The sequence below is a fragment of the Lithobates pipiens genome, unplaced genomic scaffold (genome assembly GCF_037356315.1).
Source record: "Lithobates pipiens isolate NorthernLeopardFrog02 unplaced genomic scaffold, aLitPip1_a1.2 Scaffold_18, whole genome shotgun sequence".
Lineage (NCBI taxonomy): Eukaryota > Metazoa > Chordata > Amphibia > Anura > Ranidae > Lithobates > Lithobates pipiens.
Window position 1 is genome coordinate 117,041,957 of NW_027507758.1, and position 13,524 is coordinate 117,055,480.

Genomic DNA, 13,524 nt, shown 5'->3' on the forward strand with positions numbered 1-13,524 from the left:
GCGGGTCCACAGCTGGTTCTTTCAAGGGGAGAAGCCCCCAAGATCGCAGATGTTCGACCTAATTCACCTGGTGAGGAAATGGCTACAGCCGGAGTCCCTGTCTGGGCCACAAATAGTGGAGCGTGTGGTCATGGACCAGTTCCTGAGGTCACTACAAATTCCCCTGCAGAAGTGGGTGAGTCAAGGAGACCCCAAATCGGCGGAAAACCTTGGGAACTCGTTGAAAGGTACTTTGCTGCAGAAAACCTGGTTACCACCCCTACAACTGAGTGGACTTTCCACCCAAAGCCACGGTCTCCCCAGGCAACCAGTAAGACTGTTCCAGGGGAAGTGGGTGGTAAAGATGGCAAGGAAATAGGGGGGAGGAATTTTGTTGCCAGGACTGAAGTTTGGCGTCCCAAACAAGGGAATCCATTGCCTGTTAGCAAACCAAATTGGGGAAACCTCAGGCGTTTTCGTTGCCAAGAACTGGGACATGTTGCAGCGAATTGTCCATTGACAGATGAACCGATGCAATGCGATTTTACAATTAGGAGACAGTCTATGTTTGCAGCTGTTTCATGCGCTGCAGCGCCAAATATGGGAAAACTAATGTGCCAAATAGTGATGGACGAACTTCCGACGGGACGTTTCGCGAACGCGAAACGCGAACGGGCACAAACGTTCGCGAAAACGACCGTTCGCCGCGGGCTCCATTGACTTCAATGGGAGGCGAATTTCGCAAACCTTTAGGTCGAATTTGCGGCCACGGGGTAATTATTAGGGGGTAGCACGTAGTCCCACCACCTGGACAATAGCATAATACATGTATGAGGTGAATTTGGGATCGATAACTACAAGCATTTTTTTTTTATTTGGGAAATTGTTCTGACAATTCAGGACTATGGAGCTAATGAAGGCAATGGAGGAGAGGGAAGGTCAGGGACCAGGGTAGGCAAACAAGAGGGTGCAGGAGATACAGAGCACTGACAGCAGCACCGTAATACAGAGCACTGACATCAGCACCGTGACATACAGCGCTGACAGCAGCTCCGTGACATACAGCGCTGACAGCAGCTCCGTGACATACAGCGCTGACAGCAGCTCCGTGACATACAGCGCTGACAGCAGCTCCGTGACATACAGCGCTGACAGCAGCTCCGTGACATACAGCGCTGACAGCAGCACCGTGACATACAGCGCTGACAGCAGCTCCGTGACATACAGCGCTGACAGCAGCTCCGTGACATACAGCGCTGACAGCAGCTCCGTGACATACAGCACTGACAGCAGCTCCGTGACATACAGCGCTGACAGCAGCTCCGTGACATACAGCGCTGACAGCAGCACCGTGACATACAGCGCTGACAGCAGCTCCGTGACATACAGCGCTGACAGCAGCTCCGTGACATACAGCGCTGACAGCAGCTCCGTGACATACAGCACTGACAGCAGCTCCGTGACATACAGCGCTGACAGCAGCTCCGTGACATACAGCGCTGACAGCAGCACCGTGACATACAGCGCTGACAGCAGCTCCGTGACATACAGCGCTGACAGCAGCTCCGTGACATACAGCGCTGACAGCAGCTCCGTGACATACAGCGCTGACAGCAGCTCCGTGACATACAGCGCTGACAGCAGCTCCGTGACATACAGCGCTGACAGCAGCTCCGTGACATACAGCGCTGACAGCAGCTCCGTGACATACAGCGCTGACAGCAGCTCCGTGACATACAGCGCTGACAGCAGCTCCGTGACATACAGCACTGACAGCAGCTCCGTGACATACAGCGCTGACAGCAGCTCCGTGACATACAGCGCTGACAGCAGCACCGTGACATACAGCGCTGACAGCAGCTCCGTGACATACAGCGCTGACAGCAGCACCGTGACATACAGCGCTGACAGCAGCTCCGTGACATACAGCGCTGACAGCAGCTCCGTGACATACAGCGCTGACAGCAGCTCCGTGACATACAGCGCTGACAGCAGCTCCGTGACATACAGCGCTGACAGCAGCTCCGTGACATACAGCGCTGACAGCAGCACCGTAAGCAGCCCCAGGAGGAAGTCAGCACAGCACAGGGATGGTGTGATCCCCTCATAATAAGAACCCCCAGGAGGAAGTCAGCACAGCACAGGGATGGTGGGAGCCCCTCATAATAAGAACCCCCAGGAGGAAGTCAGCACAGCACAGGGATGGTGGGAGCCCCTCATAATAAGAACACCCAGGAGGAAGTCAGCACAGCACAGGGATGGTGGGAACCCCTCATAATAAGCAGCCCCAGTAGAAATATGACACCGCTCAACCTCTTCAAAGAGGAGGGTAGGGGCATATAGTACGGTGTGCTTTTTTGGGTCAGGGAAGTGAGCCAAATGAATTAAGAAGGTCTGTGTGCTTGATTCCAAAAATTGTTTATAGACATATACATGGTCTACTGATCACATGTGTTGAATTCCTCCGAGATCCATGCCTCATTCATTTTTAGAAATGTGAGGTAGTTAACACTGTCGTGAGCTAGGCGAGTACGCTTATCGGTCACAATCCCCCCTGCTGCGCTGAACGTCCTTTCGGACAGGACACTGGATGAGGGGCAAGCCAACAGTTCGATTGCAAATTGGGCAAGCTCTGGCCAGAGGTCAAGCCTGCCCACCCAGTAGTCTAGGGGTTCATCACTCCTCAGAGCGTCCACATCGGCCGTTAACCCAATGTAGTCGGACACCTGACGGTCTAGGCGTTCCCTGATGCTGGATCCGGATGACACCTGTCGATGGGTCGGCTGAAAGAATGACCTCATATCCGAAGTCACCAACACATCTTCAAACCGGCCTCTTCTTGCAGGCGCTGTTGGATTGGTACCCGCAAATCCTTCTCTGGGAGTGGGAATTGCTCCTCTGCCAGCGCACGCAAAAGCAGAATGCAGCATTTCTCGAAGCAAGGCCTGGAAGTGCTGCATTCTGACAGCCCTCTGCGACGGCGGTAACATTTCCGCCATTTTGTGTTTGTACCGGGGATCTAAGTACGTTGCCACCCAGTACTGGTCCTTGACCCTCATGCTTTTTATACGGGGGTCCCTATTAAAACACTGGAGCATGAAGGCCCCCATTTGCACTCAAGCGGAAGGTATGTGGTGGTGGTGGTGTTGTTGGTGGTAGTGTCTTTGGGGGTGCACATAGCAGAGAGTGAAGAAGAGGGTGCAGATCGAGAGGATGAGGAGGGTGCAGAAGAATAAGGCTGAGTGAGCCACTCAACCAAGTCTGGTGCGTCCTTTAAAGTAATTGAACGCACCTTCTGCAACTTCCCACTTTGGCTCAAGGCTGTTGCTCCTGCCCTACCCCTACCACCCCTGCGGAAGGGCCTGCCTCTTCCTCTGCCTGTCATTTTTTAAATCACCCTGTGACAAAACTCTTAGTCCCTATACCGCTGAAGGACTGCTGCAGTATAGGGCAGCGGTCAGCAGTAGTGCACGTCAACCCTATGTATTGTGGACCGATAGCGGTCCTTACAGAACAGCAGACTGTACTGCACTCAGGCCTATGTACCGTAGCACCCTATACCAAGTTACCAGTCCTTATAAAAACTTTTGTGGACCAAGCAGGTTGTGTGTTAGTGATTAGCAGACTGTACGTCAGTCCCTATACCAATGAAGGACTGCTGCAGTATAGGGCAGCGGTCAGCAGTAGTGCACGGCAACCCTATGTATTGTGGACCGATAGCGGTCCTTACAGAACAGCAGACTGTACTGCACTCAGGCCTATGTACCGTAGCACCCTATACCAAGTTACCAGTCCTTATAAGAACTTTTGTGGACCAAGCAGGTTGTGTGTTAGTGATTAGCAGACTGTACGTCAGTCCCTATACCAATGAAGGACTGCTGCAGTATAGGGCAGCGGTCAGCAGTAGTGCACGTCAACCCTATGTATTGTGGACCGATAGCGGTCCTTACAGAACAGCAGACTGTACTGCACTCAGGCCTATGTACCGTAGCACCCTATACCAAGTTACCAGTCCTTATAAAAACTTTTGTGGACCAAGCAGGTTGTGTGTTAGTGATTAGCAGACTGTACGTCAGTCCCTATACCAATGAAGGACTGCTGCAGTATAGGGCAGCGGTCAGCAGTAGTGCACGGCAACCCTATGTATTGTGGACCGATAGCGGTCCTTACAGAACAGCAGACTGTAACGCACTCAGGCCTATGTACCGTAGCACCCTATACCAAGTTACCAGTCCTTATAAGAACTTTTGTGGACCAAGCAGGTTGTGTGTTAGTGATTAGCAGACTGTACGTCAGTCCCTATACCAATGAAGGACTGCTGCAGTATAGGGCAGCGGTCAGCAGTAGTGCACGGCAACCCTATGTATTGTGGACCGATAGCGGTCCTTACAGAACAGCAGACTGTACTGCACTCAGGCCTATGTACCGTAGCACCCTATACCAAGTTACCAGTCCTTATAAGAACTTTTGTGGACCAAGCAGGTTGTGTGTTAGTGTTTAGCAGACTGTGCGTCAGTCCCTATACCGCTGAAGGACTGCTGCAGTATAGGGCAGCGGTCAGCAGTAGTGCACGGCAACCCTATGTATTGTGGACCGATAGCGGTCCTTACAGAACAGCAGACTGTAACGCACTCAGGCCTATGTACCGTAGCACCCTATACCAAGTTACCAGTCCTTATAAGAACTTTTGTGGACCAAGCAGGTTGTGTGTTAGTGATTAGCAGACTGTACGTCAGTCCCTATACCAATGAAGGACTGCTGCAGTATAGGGCAGCGGTCAGCAGTAGTGCACGGCAACCCTATGTATTGTGGACCGATAGCGGTCCTTACAGAACAGCAGACTGTAACGCACTCAGGCCTATGTACCGTAGCACCCTATACCAAGTTACCAGTCCTTATAAGAACTTTTGTGGACCAAGCAGGTTGTGTGTTAGTGATTAGCAGACTGTACGTCAGTCCCTATACCAATGAAGGACTGCTGCAGTATAGGGCAGCGGTCAGCAGTAGTGCACGGCAACCCTATGTATTGTGGACCGATAGCGGTCCTTACAGAACAGCAGACTGTAACGCACTCAGGCCTATGTACCGTAGCACCCTATACCAAGTTACCAGTCCTTATAAGAACTTTTGTGGACCAAGCAGGTTGTGTGTTAGTGATTAGCAGACTGTACGTCAGTCCCTATACCAATGAAGGACTGCTGCAGTATAGGGCAGCGGTCAGCAGTAGTGCACGGCAACCCTATGTATTGTGGACCGATAGCGGTCCTTACAGAACAGCAGACTGTAACGCACTCAGGCCTATGTACCGTAGCACCCTATACCAAGTTACCAGTCCTTATAAGAACTTTTGTGGACCAAGCAGGTTGTGTGTTAGTGATTAGCAGACTGTACGTCAGTCCCTATACCAATGAAGGACTGCTGCAGTATAGGGCAGCGGTCAGCAGTAGTGCACGGCAACCCTATGTATTGTGGACCGATAGCGGTCCTTACAGAACAGCAGACTGTAACGCACTCAGGCCTATGTACCGTAGCACCCTATACCAAGTTACCAGTCCTTATAAGAACTTTTGTGGACCAAGCAGGTTGTGTATTAGTGTTTAGCAGACTGTGCGTCAGTCCCTATACCGCTGAAGGACTGCTGCAGTATAGGGCAGCGGTCAGCAGTAGTGCACGGCAACCCTATGTATTGTGGACCGATAGCAGTCCTTACAGAACAGCAGACTGTACTGCACTCAGGCCTATGTACCGTAGCACCCTATACCAAGTTACCAGTCCTTATAAGAACTTTTGTGGACCAAGCAGGTTGTGTGTTAGTGTTTAGCAGACTGTGCGTCAGTCCCTATACCGCTGAAGGACTGCTGCAGTATAGGGCAGCGGTCAGCAGTAGTGCACGTCAACCCTATGTATTGTGGACCGATAGCGGTCCTTACAGAACAGCAGACTGTAACGCACTCAGGCCTATGTACCGTAGCACCCTATACCAAGTTACCAGTCCTTATAAGAACTTTTGTGGACCAAGCAGGTTGTGTATTAGTGTTTAGCAGACTGTGCGTCAGTCCCTATACCGCTGAAGGACTGCTGCAGTATAGGGCAGCGGTCAGCAGTAGTGCACGGCAACCCTATCTATTGTGGACCAATAGCGGTCCTTACAGAACAGCAGACTGTACCGCACCCAAGCCTATGTACCGTAGCACCCTAGACAGACCAAGTTACCAGTCCTGATAAAGAGCTTTGTGGAACAAGTGAGTTGTGAATGATTAGCAGACTGCAGCAGAAGGGCAGCAGTCAAGTATAATATTCTTTCTATATTTGGAAGAAAGAATATTATACGTGTACAAGCCTATTACCGTACCACTGATACCAGTCCTGAAAAGAACCTTTGTGGAACTAATAGTAACAGCAAGTCTTTAAAATTATCCTCACTGCCTGACACACTGCTTCCTGCCTGTCCCTATACAAATTGGCAAAAAAGAGTAGGCTGGAACGATTAGCTGGAACAGCTCTTTTGTGGACCTGATAGTAACAGCTAATGATGATGATGATGATGATGATGAAGAAAGACTAATCTGGCTGAGCTGTCCCTAAAATAGCAGCATACAGCGCTCTGTCCCTTTATCTAAACTGACAAAAGAAACTCAGGCTGCTGACCTAACACCTATACCAGTCCTGAAAAGAACTTTTGTGTACCAAATAGCTAGCGTTTTCTCTGTCCCTACTCCACACAGGATCCTTTCCCTACAGTGACAGAAGAAAGAATGTAAAATGGCCACCGGATCGGGTGTATTTATAGGTTAGGGGGAATGTCCAAGTGTCCATGAGCTGTCATGTCTCAATTGGTTGTCCTGTAACACATGATAAACGTGTCACGAAAGGTTAAAGTTCTTGTATACATTAAACACGTAAGTCCGCCGGGGCGAACGACGGAAAAAGGCGTTCGAACCCGCGGACGGCGAAAGTCGGAAATTCGCCGCGAAACGACCGCCGGGCGAACCGTTCGGCCATCACTAGTGCCAAATGACTGTTAATGATAAGCCTATTACAGCCTTGCTGGACTCTGGAAGTCTAGTAACTTTGGTTACAGCTGAAATGATTGAACCTGTGAATTGTCAAGCTAAAAAAATTGCTGTGACCTGTATTCATGGGGATACCAGGGAGTACCCTATAACCACTGTTCGGTTTAAAACTGGCTTAGGTACGGTGACCCATCAGGTTGCACTTGTCCCCAACCTGGTGCACAGGGCCATTATTGGTAGGGACTTCCCTAAGTTTTGGGAACTGTGGAATCGTCCTGACTCGGTTGCAGTACCTGACTCAGTGGCCGAGCCAGAACTCCTGACCACTACTGACAAGGTGGGTGCAGGGGATTCCTCTCAGGGCACCCCAGGTTTTCCTCTATCGGTTATGGCAGGAGAACTGGAGGAGTCTGAGGAAGTCCCCACCACCAGTAGAGCTGGACAGCCATCTGCTGAATCCGAGCCTACGTTGGAGTTTGCTGACCTTAATGTGCACAAAGAAAATTTTGGTACTGAGAAAAGAAAAGACCAGACCCTTGCCCGGGCCTGTGAAAATGTAACAGTGATTAATGAGGTACCTGTCGAACCAGGGGACAGGCCCTGATTTCCTTATTTCAGCAGCAGAGAGAATTTACTGTATCGTGTATGTAAAAGGAATGATGAAGTGGTTGAACAATTGGTGGTCCCTAAGCCATACAGACGGGTGGTGTTGGAACTTGCCCATGGGTACTTGCTAGGAGGCCATTTAGAGGTTGAAAAACTACTGAAAGGGTGTTGTGTAGGTTTTACTGGCCCGGGGTACAGAAAGATATTGAGAATTATTGTCAATCCTGTCCTGTGTGTCAGATGTCAGCCCCACTACCCCACTTCCAAAGTCCTTTAGTGCCATTACCTATTATTGAAGTGCCCTTTGAGAGGATTGCCATGGACCTTGGGGGTCCACTCCCCAAGTCTGCCCGGGGTCATCAGCATATCCTAGTAATCATGGATTATGCTACCCGTTACCCTGAAGCGGTTCCCTTACGCACCACTTCTGCTAAAAACATCACCAAGGAGCTGTTTATGGTATTCAGTCGGGTGGGCATCCCTAAAGAAGTCCTTACAGACCAGGGCACCCTATTTATGTCGCGAATAACTAGGGAGCTGTGCAAGTTGTTTAAGGTGACACAGTTGCGAACCTCAGTGTACCATCCTCAAACGGATGGCTTGGTGGAACGCTTCAATAAGACGTTAAAGAGCATGTTAAAAAAGGTTGTTGACAAGGATGGGAAAAACTGGGACTTCCTGATACCATACTTGATGTTTGCCATCATTGCCATCTCCATTTGAGTTGCTTTATGGGAGACACCCTCGGGGACTTTTAGACATAGCCAAAGAAACTTGGGAGGGGGAGCAGACACCCCTTAAAAGTGTCATTGAGCACATCGCTCAAATGCAGGAGAGGATTGCAGCAATCATGCCGATGGTAAAAGAACACTTACTGCAGGCCCAGGCAGCCCAACAGAGAATATACAACAGGGGGGCCCAACTCCGGGTTTTCTCACCTGGTGGTAACAGGGTCCTGGTATTGGTTCCTACTGTTGAGAGCAAGTTCCTGGCTAAGTGGCAGGGTCCCTTTGAAGTAATTGAAAGAGTTGGGGAAGTCAACTACAAGGTGTATCAACCAGGAAAAAGGAAGCCCGAGCAGGTTTACCATGTAAACCTGTTAAAGCCCTGGAAGGATAGACTGGCATTGACTGCGAGATCCCTCCCGGTAACGCCTAAGGATACTGAGTCCCCTCTGATCCCTGAGGTCACAATTACTGATACCTTGTCATGTTCCCAAAAACAGGAAGCTAGAGAGTTCCTGATAAGGAATAGAGAGAAATTTTCAGAGTTACCTGGCATGACTTCAGCAGTTCAGCATGATATTGTTACTGAACCTGGGGTACGTGTCAAGCTCAAACCATACAGAATTCCTGAAGCGAGGAGAAAAGACATCAGCAATGAAGTTAAAAGAATGTTGGAGCTGGATGTTATTGAGGAATCCAATAGTGACTGGTCTAGCCCCATCGTGTTAGTCCCAAAACCGGATTGCACTTGGAGGTTCTGTAATGACTTCAGGAAGCTTAATGCAGTGACAAAGTTTGACACATACCCAATGCCCACAGTAGATGAACTTATAGACCAACTTGGCAAAGCTCGCTATATTACCACTTTGGACTTGACAAAAGGGTATTGGCAAATACCCCTGACTGATAGCGCCAAAGAGAAGACTGCATTTGTGACCCCGGAGGGTTCATTTCAATATAAATAAATGCCTTTTGGGTTGCAAAATGCCCCAGCGACATTTCAGAGGGCCATGGACAGGACCCTAAGACCCCACCGATGATATGCAGCAGCCCATTTAGATGACATAGTGGTATATAGCGCTGACTGGGAGTCTCACTTGCCTCGTGTCCAGGCTGTCCTTGATTCCCTCTTCGGCAAATCCAAAAAAATGTGCCATTGGTCTAGAAGAAGCCAAGTATTTGGGCTACACTATTGGCCGTGGTGTCATAAAACCTCAAGTGAGTAAAATAGAAGCCATCCAGGAATGGCCACGTCCTGCAAACAAGAAGCAGGTCAGGGCCTTTCTTGGCATTGCGGGGTATTATAGAAGATCTATTCCAAATTTTGCATCTATAGCTGCCCCTCTGACAGACCTGACGAAAGGTAAAGACTCTGTAATGGTGAAGTGGTCCTCAATAGCAGAGGAGTCTTTCCAAGTCCTGAAGAGAGCTCTTTGTGCACAGCCAGTACTGTACTCCCCCGATTTCTCCAAAGATTTTTTGGTTCAGACGGATGTGTCTGAAGTTGGCATCGGGGCAGTACTATCGCAGGTACACGATGGGGAAGAACACCCTGTGGTGTACCTAAGCAGAAAGCTCAATGACCATGAGAAAAAGTATGCAGTCATTGAAAAGGAGTGTTTTGCCATAAAGTGGGCTGTGGATGCACTCAGATACTTGTTAGGGCGCCAGTATATTTGTTAGGGCGCCAGTTTGAGTTAGTAACTGACCATGCTCCCCTGAAATGGATGGCCCAAAAGAAGGAGACTAATAGACGGGTGAACCGGCGGTTTTTGGCTCTACATTACTCCTTCACCGTAAAACACAGGCCAGGTGTTGAGATGGGGAATGTAGATGCCCTGTCCCGTGTTCACTCCTGTTGGGCCACAGGTGTTCCAACCCTGGGGTTGAAACAAGGGGGGAGGATATATAGCAGAGCATTCCAGAGAGAGCCAGGAAAAGTCCTGTTCGGGGTTTATACCTCTCTCAGGCTCCTCTCGTACACATTCAGGAATCTGTGATCCATGATCCAGTTCGGGTCTTGGTCCTCTTCCCCAGGCTAATTTAAGCTCACCTGAGCAGACAGCCTTTGCTCTCTGCCTGGGACATATACACAAAGTTGGTCTGTGAAGAGAGTAAGGTTGGTAAAAGCTGTTAAGCAGTTTTTGTAGAGACTGACAAGCGTTAGGCTTGTTCAGCCTGGTAGTGAGGGCCTGCAGATTGCATAGTTAGAGCCGTGACACGGCTAGGATTTGTGTTTTGCTACTTTTCCCTTTATCTTGTTTTCTGGACACTGTACAGCACCTGTATATGGACTTGTATATAACACAAATAAACACAGCACTGTTTGTCACTTCATCTCTGGATTTGGTATCTGTGCCTGAGAAACTGCTCATCCCAGGGAGCTTTATACCTGCTACCTGTCCCCCAGGTTACAGCCTGTATAGTGTAAGGGGAACAAGCCCAAGTGGTATTGGCAGTGGCAAACCATGCATGACATGGGGATACAAAGGAATAGTCCAAGCAGGTCTTGTGGTTTAATTCAGCAAGCCAGTAAACAAACACAGTTTATCTAACCAGTCATGAATAACAGGGAGCTCCCTAATGGGTTCAACAAAACAAAAAGGCAACACACGTACTAGAGTTCTGCCAGCAGTTCGCCTTTTTACACAGCTGTAGGCTTCCACAGCAGAGAGAGAGAGAGAGAGAGAGAGCTATTGAACTAAGGTGACCAGATTTTTAAAATGAAATCCGAGGACATGTTTTGTTTTGTTTTGTTTTTTACTAGTAATGGCAGCAATCATCGCTCTCTGCCCATTGCTACCTGCCTCACAGCCTGTCACATCTTACTGTCCGGGCCCCGGCTACTACTGGGTGGGGAACGGAGGGGAATAAAATCATTCCGCCAGAGAAGGCAAAGAGATAAGCAGGTAGGTGGCTGGCCGGGACTTGAGCCAAGGCAGAAGAACATGTGAGCCGAGCTGGATGGGCATGTACCCCAAACTGAAGAACTATTCCCTCCGCTCTGACCAGCACATGATCATCAGAAAGGGGCACAGATAATGGAAAAAAAATACACTTCCCTAAACTAGTAGGAGCGGCAAAATGTGTGTATGTGTGTGTGTGTGTGTGTGGGGGGCGGGGGGGGGGGGGGGGGGGTTGGGGGGTAATTCTGTTTTTTTTTTTTTATTCTGCACTGATTGTCTTTGAAATTGCCCCAGCCCCTGTTCAAATCCAATCCGGGGACAAAACCGGGGTCAGACTTGGTCCAGGGACAGTGTCCTCAATCCGGGGACTGTCCCCGGAAACCGGTGATGTCTGGTCACCTTATATTGAACCCCCAGCTCATATAAAAAGACCTGCACAGAAATGAGAGTAATAATGAGGTCTGGCTAACAGGTAAGATGTTGACCAAGGAATGGAGGCTTTATCCCTACCAAAGCTTTACAAAGTCACTGATCTTCTGTCTACAAAGTCACTGAGCTTCTGGACCCAGACCAGAAGTTAAGAAATTCTGAGAAAACAAATATTGGTTTACTATTTAGCAGATACACATCCTGGAGGCCATCACATTACGTAGGTAAAGAACCTAGCTGACATGTGTACACCATCCATCCCTTATCCTCTTCTTCATAGAGGTATGTGTTCTGTAGTCCTCAGTAGACATGTGCACCGTCAATAAATTTGTTTTGTTTAGTTTAGTTCCGTTTCTTATTAGCCGTTAATTTGTATTTTGTAATTCGTGTCCGAAATTCAATTTGGATTCGTACGAAATACAAATTTTCGTTAGGTTTGTTAACTTTTTGTAAAACAATTACGAACGTTCGTTATGATGAATTTATCATTATGAGGGTCTCCCACCATCCCTGTGCTGTGCTCATTATGAGGGTCTCCCACCATCCCTGTGCTGTGCTCATTATGAGGTGCTCCCACCATCCCTGTGCTGTGCTGACTTCCTGGGTTTTTAACTTCATCATAACGAAAATTCTTATTTTGTCCAATTTGTGAATCTCCCATCGACTACCAGTACCAGTCTTCCACTGCCATATTAAAAAAGATAATTTTCCCAACCCTCATTTGGATCTGAATTTCGTAAATGAAATTTCGTACAAAATTCAGAAGCATAGCAATTCGTATTTCGGATCCTCCCATATGTACGAATTTACGGAAATTCTTCGATTCGTACAAAACTAATCGCACATGTCTAGTCCTCAGGGAACAATGTCATTTGATATGTACAGCACAGGCAGACAGCATATGAAATTATCAGCTTCTGACACAATTAACATGGGCAGCACAGTGGTGTAGTGGGTAGCACTCTCGCTTAGCAGTAAAAGGGGTCGCTGGTTCAAATCCCAACCACTAACACTACCTGCCTGGAATTTGCATGTACTCCCTGTGCCTGTGTGGGTTTCCTCTGGGTACACCAGTTTCCTCGCACACTCCAAAGACATGCTGGTAGGTTAATTGGCTTCTGTCCAAAATTGGCCTTAGTATATGCATGTGAGTTGTGAACCTTGGATTGTGGGCTCCTTGAGGGTAGGGACTGATGCGAGTGTGCGATGTATGTGTGGAGCACTGTGTAAAATGAAGGTGCTATAGGGATAATTGTAGACATGCACCCATGCTCACTCAGGATCTTTATTCAACCTTACTAACTATGTAACAAGTATTTTTTGCACTTGATTCTTGAAATTGTATATTTTTAACAGAACAAAAGGGAGTAAATAAGAGAAGTTTTTTAGGGTACCTTTTGGGTATAAATAATCGTTAACTAAAGATGGCTTATAATAGCGGTAAGCAAAAACCATATTGATGCTATTTCATTGCTTTATTCAAGCTGAGACCACTGGCATATGCTAACCACACATTATCACAGGTGCAATCTTACAAGAAAACCTGTTAGGCCGCGTACACACGCGGGGACTGTTCGCCCAACTTTGTCCGCTGAACAGTGTTTCGGCAAACAGTCCGCTCGTGTGTGGGCTTTCAGCGGACAGTTTCAGCGAACAGTCCGCTGAACAAGGTTTTTCGGAAATTCCGAAAAACTGTCCGCTGAAACTTTGTTTCAGCGAACAGTCCCCTCGTGTGTAGGCTTGTTCGTCAAACTAAGTTCCGCGCATGCTCAGAAAGGATTTACACGCCGAAAGTTATAATGCAGTGTATAGGACGTCGTATTTTTCGTCCCGTCGTACGTGCCGTTCACGTCTTCGCGCACGGTT